Source organism: Marmota flaviventris, chromosome 5, assembly GCF_047511675.1.
Source record: "Marmota flaviventris isolate mMarFla1 chromosome 5, mMarFla1.hap1, whole genome shotgun sequence".
Classification (NCBI taxonomy): domain Eukaryota; kingdom Metazoa; phylum Chordata; class Mammalia; order Rodentia; family Sciuridae; genus Marmota; species Marmota flaviventris.
In genome coordinates, this window is record NC_092502.1 from 137,432,759 (window position 1) to 137,447,580 (window position 14,822).

A 14,822-nucleotide genomic window follows, 5' to 3' on the forward strand; every position below is an offset into this window, starting at 1 on the left:
TACATAAATGAGTAATTGCACATACTCCATGCATACCAAAAAGAAAACCAGATGAATAGAACCTTTACTATTTTTCTGATTTCTTCTTTGAATCTCATGCCTCTGAATTTTGAATAGATTAAGCATCTTTCCTCCTTCTTTGGGATACCATTTATATTATTGTGTTTTGTATAAAACATGTATAGGTTATTGTTGATTCAAGGTTTTCTCTGAAATAATTTTCTGATTTTAAGTTGAAGGCACTGAGACACAAAAATCTAATTCAATTTTATATTTCTCATAACGCATAACTGAAATTTGAAATAACTAATCTTAATTGTTTTTAACTATCATGGTGCACTCATGTTGTTCATTAATCTCAAATATATTTCAAAATTTCATTGTAAATAGAACATAAAGAAATGTTTAGAATATGTTTTTGTTATGCTATCAATATTTATGTAATAATATAGATTTGCTAAAGAGACCACAAATAAGATCTGGAGATATCTAACATTTTCCCTTTAAGTTAGTATTTTAACTTCATAATTATTAAAATTGCTTCTAGAATTCGTTAATAAAATAGAAATAAATCTGTCCTGCTGAAGGGCAAGTAAAATTGTGCTTAAAAGATATGAAACTGATGAAATGTTAAAATATAAAACATCTAGTTTTACTTTGTCACTTGCTAAAGAAAATAAGATATACATGTTAACTACAAGTTAATGAAAACATTCTCTGAAATGATCTCCTTATATATCAAAATGTATCATTTTAGATATGGTGATATTATTCAATCTTTTAAAAAGTGTGTGAATTTGAGAAGTTTAGTAGACTTACCATTTTTAAGCATATATATATATATATATATATATATATATATATATATATATATGTATATATATATATAGTAGATGGACACAATACCTTTATTTTATCTTTATTTTATTTAGTGATTTTTTTATGTGGTGCTGAGTATTGAATCCAGTGCCTCACATTTGTTAAGCAAGCACTCCACCACAGAGCTACAGCCTCAGCACTAGGATTTCCATTTTTCCCTTTTGAAAATAAAGATAATTAAAGTATGAATATTTGAAGGTGCACCTTGTAAGACCATTTATTCAGTGAGAGTCCTAGGTTTGATAGTTAGTACTATGGAAAATATAACAAAAAAGGAGTCTGTAAATCACATTCTTTTAGTCCAAGAATTTATAACATGTTTTATTTTTTATTACAATAAAAATGTTGTAATTATTTTATTTACACATAGGTATGCATTTTATGAACATTCCCATTATTTTCTTCATCCTTTCTCTTTTCTCTGTACTTTCTTTTTTCATTACACTGTCTTATTACTATACCTCCTCAGAGATCTGCACTGTGCAATTAGCCCAAACAATTAATTATTTACTACTTGCCAGCCAGTAAGCCTTAAAATACCTGTCAAATGATTTAACATGTTTTTGGCAACAGTAGGAAATTCAGAATGCTTCTAAGTATGCTCCACAGGAAGAAGTTGTAGTTAAAGATCTTGGAATAAAATCCATTTACTACCTTAAAGGAAAACACATGATATTGGGAACAGTACATCTAAAGTAAAATATCAACAGGCAGCCATCAGATTGATACCTTCAGATTTAACCAGTAATGGTCTGAGCAATCCCACAGTTGTTATTCACTGTTTGTTGAAAAGGGAGGCTAATCTTAAATTAAGAAACTTAAATGGGACTTATCATTTTCTCCATGGAAAGAAGTAAGATTTCAAAAACTCTTGAAATACAGGCACTAAAGGAAATACTCTTCAAGACATATTGTATAAAATATGGTATTAAATAGAATTTTTTTTTGGTTAGTTTCTGACAAAAAGTAGTAATACAAAATAATTACAGATACAAAAATCCTGTTGTCAGGAAAATAGTCTTCATTTTGGCTACTGGTAGTCCTGAAATTTCTATAATTTCTGTTTAATGTATAAGAAAAAGCACTTAATTGGATATAAAATCAACACCCATAAATCAAAGGCATTTCTGTATATCAGTGAAAAATCCTCCGAAAGGGAAATGAGGAAAACTACCCCACATACAATTTCCTCAAAAAAACAAAACAAAACAAAAAAAAAACTTGGGAATCAACTTAACTATAGAGGTTAAAGATCTATACACCGAAAACTACAGAACCAAAAGAAAGAAATCAAAAACCTTAGAAGATGGAAAGATCTACCTTGCTCTTGGATAGGCAGAATTAATATTATCAAAATGATCATACTACCAAGAGGACTATACAGATTCAATGCAATCCCCCATCAAAATTGCAATGACATTCCTCATAGAAATAGAAAAGACAATCATGAAATTCATCTGGAAAAATAAGAGACCAACATAGCCAAAGCAATCCTTAGCAAGAAGAGTGAAGCAGGTGGTATTACTATTCCAGACCTTAAACTATACTACAGAGCAATAGTAACAAAAACAGCATGGTATTGTCACCAAAATAGACCTGTAGACCAATGTTACAGAATAGAGGACACAGAGACTAAGCCACATAACTACAGTTATGTTAGATAAAGGCACCTAAAACATACATTGGAGAAAAGATGGTCTTTTCAACAAATGATTCTGGAAAAACTGGATATTCCTATGTAACAAAAGAAACTAAAACTCTATCTCTCTCTCTCTCTCTCTCACCATGTACAAAACTCAACTCAAGTAGATCACTCACCTAGGCATTAAACCAGAGACCTTTCACCTAATAGGAGAAAAAGTAGGCTCAAATCTCCATTATGTCAGATTAGGCCCCAACTTCTTTAGTAAGATTCTTTTTAAACAAGAATTAAGACCAAGAATCAATAAATGGGATGGATTCAAACTAAAAAGTTTCTTCTCAGAAAAAAAAAAAAAAAAAAATATATATATATATATATATATATATATATATATATATATATATATATATATATATCAGTGAGGTGAATAGAGAGCCTACAGAATGAGACCAAATTTTTACCACTTGCACATCAGATAGAGCACTAATCTCTAGGGTATATAAAGTACTCAAAAAACCTTAACACCAAAAAAATAAATAACATAATCAATAAATGAATCAATAAACTGAACAGACACTTCTCAGAAGAAGATATACAATTAATCAACATACATATGAAAACATGTTCAATATCTCCAGCAATTAGAGAAATGCAAATAAAAACTACCCTAAGATTTCATCTTACTCTACTCAGAAGGGCAGCTGTCAAGAATACAAACAATAATAAGTGTTGGTGAGGATGTGGGGGGAAAGACACACTCATCACTCATACATTGCTGATAGAACTGCACATTGGTGGAGCCAATCTGGAAAGCAGATTGGAGATTTCTTGGAAAACTTGGAGTGGAACCACCGTTTGACCCAGCAATCCTACTCCTCACTTTATATTCAAAGGACTTAAGAAACAGCAAACTATACAGGGAAACAGCCATATCAGTGTTTATAGCAGCACCATTCACAATAGCTAACTTGTGGAACCAACCCACATGCCCTTCAGTAGATGAATGGATAGGGAAACTGGTATGTATACACAATGGAACATTACTCAGCATTAAAAGAGAATAAAATCATGGCATTGGCAGGTAAATGGATGGAGTTGGAAAATATAATGCTACGTGAAGACAGCCAATCCCAGAAAAACAAAGATCAAATGTTTTCCCTGATATGAGAAAGCTAACTTATTATGGCAATGCATGGGGAAGCATGGGAGGAATGGAGGAACTTTACATAGGACAAAGGGGAGGAAAGGGAATGGAGGGAGGAAGGGAGTAGGAATTATGGTGGAATGAGTTAGGCATCATTACCCTAAGTATATGTATGAAGACATAAATGGTGTGAAAATACTTTGTGTACAATCAGTGACTTGAAAAATTGTGCTGTATATGTATAATACGAATGAATTGCATTCTGCCATAGTGTACAACACATTTGAATAAATAGATAATTTAATTTAAAAAATTTGAGACAGTGTCCAGCTAAACTGCCTAGGGCCTCACTAAGTTACTGGGGCTGGATTTGATCTTTTGATCCTCCTACTTCAGCCTCCCAAGCCACTGTGAGGCCTGGATGAACACTATTATTATTATTTTTTTACATACATGACAATACTGGAATGCCTTACACTCATTATTACCCATTTACAGCACATTTTTTTGTAACTCTGTATATAAAGTATGTTCATGCCAAAATTATGCCACTATACATGTACTCTTTTTTTTTTGCATTACAATTCTTAATACACATATATACCACTGTTTTTCATATCTCTGTATATAAGGTATGTTGACACCAAATTCACTAGTATTTCTAATTGTATAAAATTTAATATGGTGATCTTAGAAATGCATTCAAGATGTAGATACTTTCTTTGTGTACAAAAAAACATTTCTTATCCATTTTGTTAATATCCATTACATTCAGTATGCTAGATCAATATATAGAGATTTCTGATTAATCAATTATATGTTGAGTTTTGACTTCAACAAGATCCTTTAAAATATGAGAGTACTTAACAGCATTTAACATCATATAGGATAAATGTGATTATATTACAAATGAAGAAAGAGGATCCAACGTGGGTAAGTTGAGCTGAGACTATGCCAGGGGGAAGTCAACTATATGCAAAATGATCTGGGAGTTACAGGACAGAACCAAGTATACCACCAGAAGTGGAAGTTGGTCATCCTAAGTAAGCCAAGATTGGTTCTATAAGGTAATGACTATAAAACCAGAATACCATGGCCTTAGAAACCAGTGCAATATGACAGATTCAGATGGTTTGATGATAATTTGATTTAAAAGAACTTGAAAATCATTCCATAAGGCAAAAGTTTTGATGTCCCAAACTATAATTGTGTGACCCACTCAACATGGGGTCTACCTGTAGGAGGTATTTACTTTTGAGGACATCTTGTTTTTCTAGATCCAGAAGATCTCAGATATGCTCCTCCTTTCTTCTTGGTGGGCCTAGACAACAATGCCAGGTTGTCTTTAAGAGTTTTTGGGATTTGTACCAAGGTACAGACCTGGAACAGATTCTAAACCAGTATACCATCTTCTTAAATCAGTCTTTGAACAGTGGAATTTTGACATAAATTTACTATGTAGATATATGAATACACCACAGTGAATCTTTACATCAAGTACATCCACATTACTGGGATCCTAATTAGAATAAGGTACACTCCATATTTGTATAAATAGGTCAAAATTGACTCTACCATCATGGATAACTAGGAAAAAAAAACAAATTAAAAAAAAAAAAGGAAAAAGAAAAGAAAAACAATCTTTGAGGCGTTCTGTGTGTTAAAAAAAAAAAAAAAAAAGGTAGCCCTATTTGAACATCCCTCAGGGTATTAACAATATGTTTATTGTTAATATAATGGATGCTTTATTTTGTCAATTTCATCTGAAGAGAGACATCAGAAAATGGCAATTTTCTGTAGGGATTACAAATAAACAGAACTTCAAGAAGACATTTTCTCAATAAAGAGCCCACAGTCCACAGTGGGGTGCTGAACTCTGACAAAAGATCACACTTGGATTCCAGCTGCAGACTCATTGAGGAGGTATAATCTTGGGAAGGTTGCTTCCAAATCCCAGATAGAGGCTTTCAGGGACAAGCCTTAGAAATATCCTTCTGCCCATAAAAATCCTAACCACTTCCTGTTAGCATCTTACAGGGAAACTAGTCAATGTGATTAGGCCATCTGTGTTTGCTAATTGCTATGTATGGAAGTTAGGCTCCTATCCTTTGGGAAACAGGGAGATAGGGTCTCTACTTACTAGATGATTACATTTTAAATGATGAATCTAAGTCTATGTGAAAAAAATATATTCCTGGATTGTAAATCAGGCAAAGGCTTTTAAAGTGTTTTACATCTCAAACTAGCAGAGAAATAGTCCACAATAATAACATTTTCAAGAGTAAATGCTCTAAGCAGAAAGTCAGGGACCTATGATCAGGAAACATTTTGTCTAAGTACTTAGCACAGCTGAAGGAACTTTAAGATTGTCTTGTAAAAACCATGACTATTGCCATAAGATTAGATTAAGGCAAAAAAAGGTTAAGGAATTGAAAGAAGATTAAGATCATTATAAGAAAAAACTACATATAGAGATACAATCTATGAAAGAATTCACTAGTTTCCCCCTATCCAAACAATGGCCCACTAGAAAATGTAATAAAAAAAAAAATGGGATAGCATTCAAATGACACAAAAACATAATATATCTGAAAATAAATCTAATCAAAAGCACATATTCTGTATAGGAAAAAAGACAACTGTAGTAAAACACCAGCAGGAATGTTTTATAAATGGAAAAGAATACCATGTTTTGCCATTTATGTTTGACAGGACATTATAAAACTGTGAATTTTCTCCAAATTAATGAATGTTAACCATCAGATAAATTTGATTTTATAGAAATGCTGTTTTTGACAAATGTCAAGACCTAAAAGTAAAAAGGAATTTTTTTTTCTAAAATTAAAATAGTTTTTTTTTTTTTTTTTAATTTTGCTTTAATAGTGCACAAGGGGTTTATACTTAATTAAAATAAAAAATAGGGGACTGATTTTTCTGTTTTATTCAGTGACAATTATTTCTACAACCAATATTTATTAAACCATTTTGCTACCAGACTGCTGGCATCACAAATACCTAAATCCAGTCACTCATCTGCATCAGAGACAAAAAAAGAAAAGGAAAAATGAGTTTAGAATGTGTTTATTATTAATGCAATTTGATCAGAGCTGGGAAGACAGCTAAACTGGATTCCCGTCCCACAGAAATGTTTTAGAGCAACAAAAAGTCATGAGGTTTACCCAGGCTGTGCTAACCAAAGATATGAGTATACTCTATATAGGACAATTATGATTTTCCAACTTTTGTTGGCTGCACCAGTCTGGCTGGGCACAATCAGGAGCCACTTGTCAAAAGAAACGAACTTTATTTTTAGAACCACACACGCCAAACAAAACAGCCTCTCAGGAAAAACCCTCAGAGCCTCAACTGCCACCACCGGCTTTCCACAAGCCTCTCTCTCCCCCACAAGCTTCTCCCCACCTCCCACCTTCCTCCTGCTCTTGAGGCCGATTGGCTGGGTCACGTGGGCGGAGCCAAAAAAGTCCCCCAATGAGCAGCTCCGTGGTCTGAAAGGGCAGGGAAACAGTCCAATGAGCATCACCGCAGAGGAGCCAATCAGCTAGATGTTGCTGGGGCCAAGGAGCCAATCAGCTAGATGTTGCTGGGGCCGCTGTGAGCCAATCATCAGCCAGCAGCTGGAAGTTTGCTGGCAGCTGGAAGTTTGCTGGGGCCCCTTTGGCTGTGGCTCTCAACATCTCCCCCTCTCTGTTTAAACAACAAGCATGTGGCTTAGGGACCGTGTCTGTTAGGCAGTCCAATTCAACATATGGTCCTTACCCGTCATCGGATGAACTGACCTCTAGGCGTCAGCCTCCTGTCTTAGGTTGGTACGACTGCAATTGGATCATACCCGTCACTGACTACCAGTCCAGCATACAGCTGTACTTGTGGATAGGCCTTTGCACCAGTGGGGGGGTGAGGTTCTTTGCCTCACCTCTGTTGGCCCCCAAATTTTAGACAATCACTAGTAGAGGAGGATGCAAAATGCCATGACATTAAGCCAATTGAGGGCTCCTTTGAAAAATTGTACCACCGGTGACATCATCAGCAAAAATACCCCAACACTATCACAAGTCGCTGCACCAACAGATAGTTCACAATGCATACAGGTGAGTTCACAATGTGTCCAGGCAAGTTCTGCAAGCAGTTCAGTGATGGCTATTGTAGAAGCTGTAGATTGGTTTTATCTTTGACTTCACCAGCACTGGGATGAAGATAGGAATTCTGGCAATAATGGCTAAAGAAAAAATTATGTAACATTACAGAAGGCACTAAAAGAAAACAATTTTCTTAACAATTTACATTGTCTTCACCGGCACTGGGATGAAGATAGGAATTCTGGCAATAATGGCTAAAGAAAAAATTATGTAACATTACAGAAGGCACTAAAAGAAAACAATTTTCTTAACAATTTACATTATCTTTAAGAGAATTATTAAATATAATGAAAAGGAAAGGTGAAAGTAAACAAACAGATCTGTTAACCTTCTTTTTTGTTTACAATTAAAACAATCCTCAACAGTTGTTTACCCAATTTAAATTAAACCATATAAATCACGTGAAAAAAAAAAATATTTGGATCCATTTTATCATGAGCGCTCATCATATATGATATATGGACATACATACATTCAAACATATAACACAAAACACAAGTGTGCACACATAATATAATACATACAACACATAACATTATAGAAAAGGCCTTATAATATTTTACAGGTGAAATCTCCATTGCAATGTTTAAAAACTCTATAGTCAAAAAATAGAACTGATCAGCAAAACATTAACCTAGGTCTGTATGAGCTCAAAAAACAAAATAGAACTTCATGATATGGCAAAGGGCAATAATAAAATAGATATTGAAAAAAGCATCCTGGTTCTGTTGCAGATGTAAGAATAGCCAAACTGGAGTTTTGGATATCAGTTGTTATGGATTTGAGCCAAATCATCTTCTTTTTGGTCTGTAGAAATCGCTTTAGTTAATCTTTCTGGAATCCAAATCGGCTGTTGTTCTCCCTGTGGAAACACATAAACAGACCCCCGACTCCAGACAATCACTGGGTCAGGACCTTGGTTAATCTCTCTGGAATCCAAATCGGCTGCTGTTCTCCCTGTGGAAACACACAAACAGACCCCCGACTCCAGACAATTACTGGGTCAGGACCTTTCCATTGTCCTGTTAGAATATCCTTCCAAAGTACCTTGGGCTTATGTACATTTTTTGGACACATATGCCTTTCCGCAGCACTAAGTCCTGATGAATCCAAATTTAAAAAGTTTAGAGTAAAAAGGGTTATTTTAAGTTTATCTTTGGGGAATATATACCCCTTCCCAATTCCTTCTTTTTGCTTTAATAGTTTGATGAGCTCTTTCAACTATGCCTTGTCCCTGTGGATTGTATGGGATTCCTGTTATATGAGTAATGCCAAATGTTGAGCAAAATTGTTTAAAAGAGGTAGAAGTATAACCAGGGGCATTATCTGTTTTTAACTGTTTTGGAACACCCACAGTGGCAAAATTTTGTAAGCAATGAGCTATAACATCTTTAGTTTTTTCTCCGGCATGAAGGGAGCCCATCAAAAATCCAGAAGAAGTATCAACTGTAACATGCAAATATTTTAATTTTCCAAATTCTGGCAAGTGTGTGACGTCCATCTGCCAAATATGGTTAGGTATCAATCCTCTAGGATTGACTCCAAGATTAACTTGTGGTAAAAAGGTCACACAATTTTGACATTGTTTTATTATTTGTCTAGCTTGTTCCTTAGTTATTTTAAAACACTTTTGTAAAGTATTACCATTGACATGGAACTTTTTATGAAAATTTATAGCTTCTTCTAGTGTAGAGAAAATATGTATGCCATTTGTAGTTTTATCTGCTAAATCATTGCCCAAACTAAGGGCTCCAGGCAATCCTGTATGTGCCCTGATATGTCCTATAAAGAATGGATCTTTTCTGTCCCAGATTAGAGTTTGTATAGTGGAAAGCAAAGAGAAAACAGTAGAAGAAGAGGAAATCCTACCAGCATCTTCAAGAGATACTATAGCATTAACTACATACTGACTATCAGAAAATAAATTAAATTCAGAATCTTTAAACATCACAAAAGCTTGTAAAACTGCATTAAGCTCTACCTTTTGAGCTGATTGTTTGGGTACTAAAAATGTAAAAGTTTGATCAGGGGTAACTACTGCTGCTGTACCATTATTTGACCCATCAGTGAATATATTTGGAGCATTCATGATAGGTGTTTTTCTTGTCATTTTTGGAAAAATTACAGGATGCTTAGACCAAAAAGACAATAAAGGATTAGATGGTAAGTGGTTATCAAATGAAACATTAGATTTGCACATGATTATTGCCCAAGTATTTAACTCATTAGCTAACTCATCAATTTGATTCATAGTATATGGAGTAATAATTTTATTGGGAGAAATTCCAAACACTCCCTTTGCTGCTTTTATTTCTTTGAGTATTAATTGTCCTACAGCCTCAGGATACCTAGTAAGAATAGTGTTAGGAGAATAAGATAAATGTATCCATAATAATGGACCTTCTTGCCAAAATACTCCTGTAGGAATATTTTTTGTTGGTAGTACAGTAAATAATAAAGGCAAACTTATATCAATTCTATCCAAATGCATATTTTCCATATATGTTTGAATGATTTTTAATGCCTTTCTTGCTTCAGGCGTTAACATTCGGGGTGAATTTGGATCTGATGGACCTTTTAGGATATCAAATAAAGGTCCCAACTCTCCTGTTGGTATACCTAAATAAGGCCTTATCCAATTTATGTCTCCTAATAACTTTTGAAAGTCATTAAGTGATTTGAGTTGATCTACTCGTATTTGAATTTTTGGTGGACGGACCATGGTTGAGGATAATAGAACTCCTAAATAATTAATTGGAAAATTTAATTGTACTTTATCTATTGCTATCTCTAGATTATAATTTTTTAATAAGTTTGTAAGTGTGGCATAACATTCTAGCAATGTGTTTTTATCTTTGTGTGCTAATAATACATCATCCATATAGTGAAATATTTGTAGTTTAGGATTTTGATTTCTAAGTGGCTGGATTGCTTTGTTAACATAAATTTGACACATAGTTGGGCTGTTAGCCATCCCTTGAGGGAGTACTTTCCATTCATATCTCTGATCAGGACCTTCATGATTCAGTGCAGGGATAGTAAATGCAAAACGTGGACTATCCTCAGGATGAATTGGAATTGAAAAAAAACAATCTTTAATATCTATAACTAAAACATACCAGGTTTTTGGCAAAGCAGACAACTGAGGAATCCCTGATTGAGCAGGTCCCATAATAACCATCTCATTATTAATGGCTCTTAAATCTTGCAATAATCTCCATTTACCAGATTTCTTTTTGATGACAAAAATGGGAGTATTATGGGGAGATACAGAAGGTTGTATATGTCCTTCCGCTAATTGTTGTTTGACCAGGTCATGGGCTGCTTGTATCTTTTCTTTAGTCAGGGGCCACTGAGGAACCCATACTGGTCTTTCTGATTTCCAAGTAATTTTTATTGTCTCAGTGGCCCTTTCTGAAAATCCAACCCATGCCTGTCTGTTCCTTGATCTATTTGTATTGGTGCTGCTATACCTTGTTCTTGTTTTTCTAATCTTTTTCCTTTCCTAAAACCTTGTCTAGTCATAATAGTGGGTGCATTTTGGTTGATGTTATTTGTTAATGTCAAACCTAATTGATGTAGGACATCTCGTCCCCATAAATTTACGGGAAGATGATCCAATACATATGGCTGTATAGTTCCTTCACATCCTTCAGGATCCTTCCAATCTAATACCATTGCACTTGTATGGGGATTAGTTGCCACTCCTAGGCCTCGAAGCGTTTGAGTGGCTTGTTGTAATGGCCAATGTTTTGGCCATTCTTGACGAGAGATGATGCTAAGGTCTGCACCTGTATCCAGTAGCCCATTAAATTCATGTCCTTGAATATTTAGTTTTAGCATGGGGCGAGAATCTAAATTTAAAGAAAGCATAGCCCAGTCTACACCTGTGGAGCCTAATCCCTTGGAACCTCTTTCTACAGTACGACTGGAAAATTTATCATGTAGGCTGGGTATTATTAGTAACTGTGATATTCTATCTCCTGGTGAAATTACTGATATACCCTTTGGAGAACTGGCTATATTTTTTATTTCACCTTCATAATCGGGATCAATTACCCCAGGACTTATCATAAGTCCTTTTAGAGTAGAAGAGCTGCGTCCCAATAATAAGCCTACTGTTCCTTTGGGAAGAGGTCCTTTCACCCCTGTGGGAATGATTTGAACTCCCATCTCTGGAGTTAGTACTGCTCTGGCGGAGGCGCAGATGTCCAACCCTGTGCTCCCTCTGGTTTGTCTGATGAGGGATCTGATGGACAATGTGTCCTGGGTACTACCCTGATGGGGTTGCTGGGTTCCTCCAGTGCTCCGTATATTTGTGGTTTTGGGCCCCGGAGCATTGGGCCCCCCTGTCCATTTTTTGGCAATGGAGCCCGATGCCTTTCTCCACGATATCGTGGATAAACACCTGGTCCTTGTTCGTTTTTTGATAATGGAGTACCCTCTATGGTGGTTTGAGAACGGCATTCATTAGCCCAAGGTCTCCCTCTACGGCATCGTGGGCAAATACCTGGTATTCTACTCCTTTGATACCTAGTTTTGTTAAACCCTCCTCCAATGGGGCAATTCCTTTTAAAATGTCCTGTTTGTTCACAATTGTAGCATGTTCTTGGCCTGGCATCTAAAGCCTGTTTTACTGCAGCTGCCACAATTTGCCCTTGTTCATTAATGTCTCTGGCATCTAAAGCCTGTTTTACTGCAGTTGCCACAACTTGCTCTTGTTCATTAATGTCTCTACATAATTTAATATATGTGTTTAAATCTTCATGTTTCCATGGTCTAATGATATCTCTGCACCAACGATTCGCTTGCTCATAAGCCAGGTGTTTTAGTAATGGCATTGCTTGTTCTGTATTCCCAAAAACTCTGGTAGCTGTTTGAATAAGCCTATCTACAAATTCAGCATAAGGTTCATTAGCTCCTTGTATTACCTTAGATAATTGACCTTGTAAACCTCCATGTCCTTGTAAAGTCTTCCATGCCTTAATTGCATCTGCAGCAATTTGTGCGTATACGCCAGGATCATATGCAATTTGTTGCTGCTGATCCTCATAAGGTCCCTTTCCTAACAACATATCTAGATTTCTCTGAGGATAACCAGCTGCTGCAGTTCGCCTAGCCATCTCCTTGCAAAATTCCTCATTGGCAACCTTCCATAACAGGTATTGTCCTCCATTTAGCACAGCTTTACACATATTAGCCCAATCTGCTGGCGTCATGTTCAAGTTGTTAATGGATTCGACCATGCTTACAGTGAAGGGTGCTTGAGGACCATAGGTTGTTACAGCCTCTTTTAGCTGCTTCACTGTTTTGAAATTTAAAACTTGGTAAAATCGCTGCCCTCCTGCCTCAAATACAGGGCATGTTAATATTTGAGATCTTGTCTCAGGATCCCAACTATCAACTGCGGGGGTTGGGGACCTCCCAGCATATGGAGGTGGCCTTGTTAGTTGGACACTTACGTCCTCTGGTGATAGAAAGGTGTTAGTAGCAGTCTCCTATAGAGGTGGTGCTGTTGGTTGGACACTTACACCCTCTGGTGATAGAAAGGTGTTAGTAGCAGTCTCCAGTTGTAACTTTCCCCCTGATGGCTTTTTCTGTTTTACACTTTCTTTCTCTGTCTGACTAACTTGAGAGGCCTTCTCTTTTACTTGAATCTTTTCCTCTGTCTGACTAGCTTGAGAGGCCTTCTCTTTTACTTGAATCTTTTCCTCTGTCTGACTAGCTTGAGAGGCCTTCTCTTTTACTTGAATCATTATGTCTTCTCCTTCCTCTACCATTGTCTGAACTGAAGGCTTTGGACTAAGCAAACAAGACACCAACGCCCACAATGTCAATGTGCCAACTGGCAGAGTCCCTGGGCTTTTCTTTTCTATTCTTTTTAAATCTTCACCATGATGGTTCCATTGTGATATATTTAACAACTCCTCCTTAAAAAGCCATGGGCTACATTTTTGTATTGTATCAACGTATGCCCTGACTGTTCTTGATTTTACTGAGATGCCTCCTTCCTCTAACAATTTACTTACTCTTTCAGTTTGTTTTTTACTAATTTCTGATCCTGTATTTCTACTATAATACAACCCAACAAGATAACACCTAACAAAACTGAAACAGAGTGAAACAAAATTGGAACAACACAAAATCATTATAATAGCCTCCTGAAATGTCCATCCGTCCTTTCTCCCTATCTGTTCCTCAGATGTGAGCGGTTTTTCTTCCATCTTACACATCTCCAGGGACAGGCAACTTAAAACAAAAGTGAAACAAAATAACAAAAGAAGAATCTTAAAATGGCTACCCATCCTCTCGCCCTGCCCTCAGGGGCGAGCAGTTTCACTTACCCTCAGTCGCTCCCCATGCGAGCCACCAAATGCACCAGTCTGGCTGGGCACAATCAGGAGCCACTTGTCAAAAGAAACTAACTTTATTTTTAGAACCACACACGCTAAACAAAACAGCCTTTCAGGAAAAACCCTCAGAGCCTCAACTGCCACCACCGGCTTTCCACAAGCCTCTCTCTCCCCCACAAGCTTCTCCCCACCTCCCACCTTCCTCCTGCTCTTGAGGCCGATTGGCTGGGTCACATGGGCGGAGCCAAAAAAGTCCCCCAATGAGCAGCTCCGTGGTCTGAAAGGGCAGGGAAACAGTCCAATGAGCATCACCGCAGAGGAGCCAATCAGCTAGATGTTGCTGGGGCCGAGGAGCCAATCAGCTAGATGTTGCTGGGGCCGCTGTGAGCCAATCATCAGCCAGCAGCTGGAAGTTTGCTGGCAGCTGGAAGTTTGCTGGGGCCCCTTTGGCTGTGGCTCTCAACAGTTGGCATCTGGACTAGAGCACTGGGGTGAGCTTCCATTATCAGTGTGATGTGATAGGTTTTAGGCAGGTGAGATGGACAAAAGAGCTAGAAACATGTTGTAGGAGAATTATAGGTTTTTCAATACAACATCTCTCTCATTGCTTAATCTATGTTTTGGTGAGCTAAATAACAATGCACATA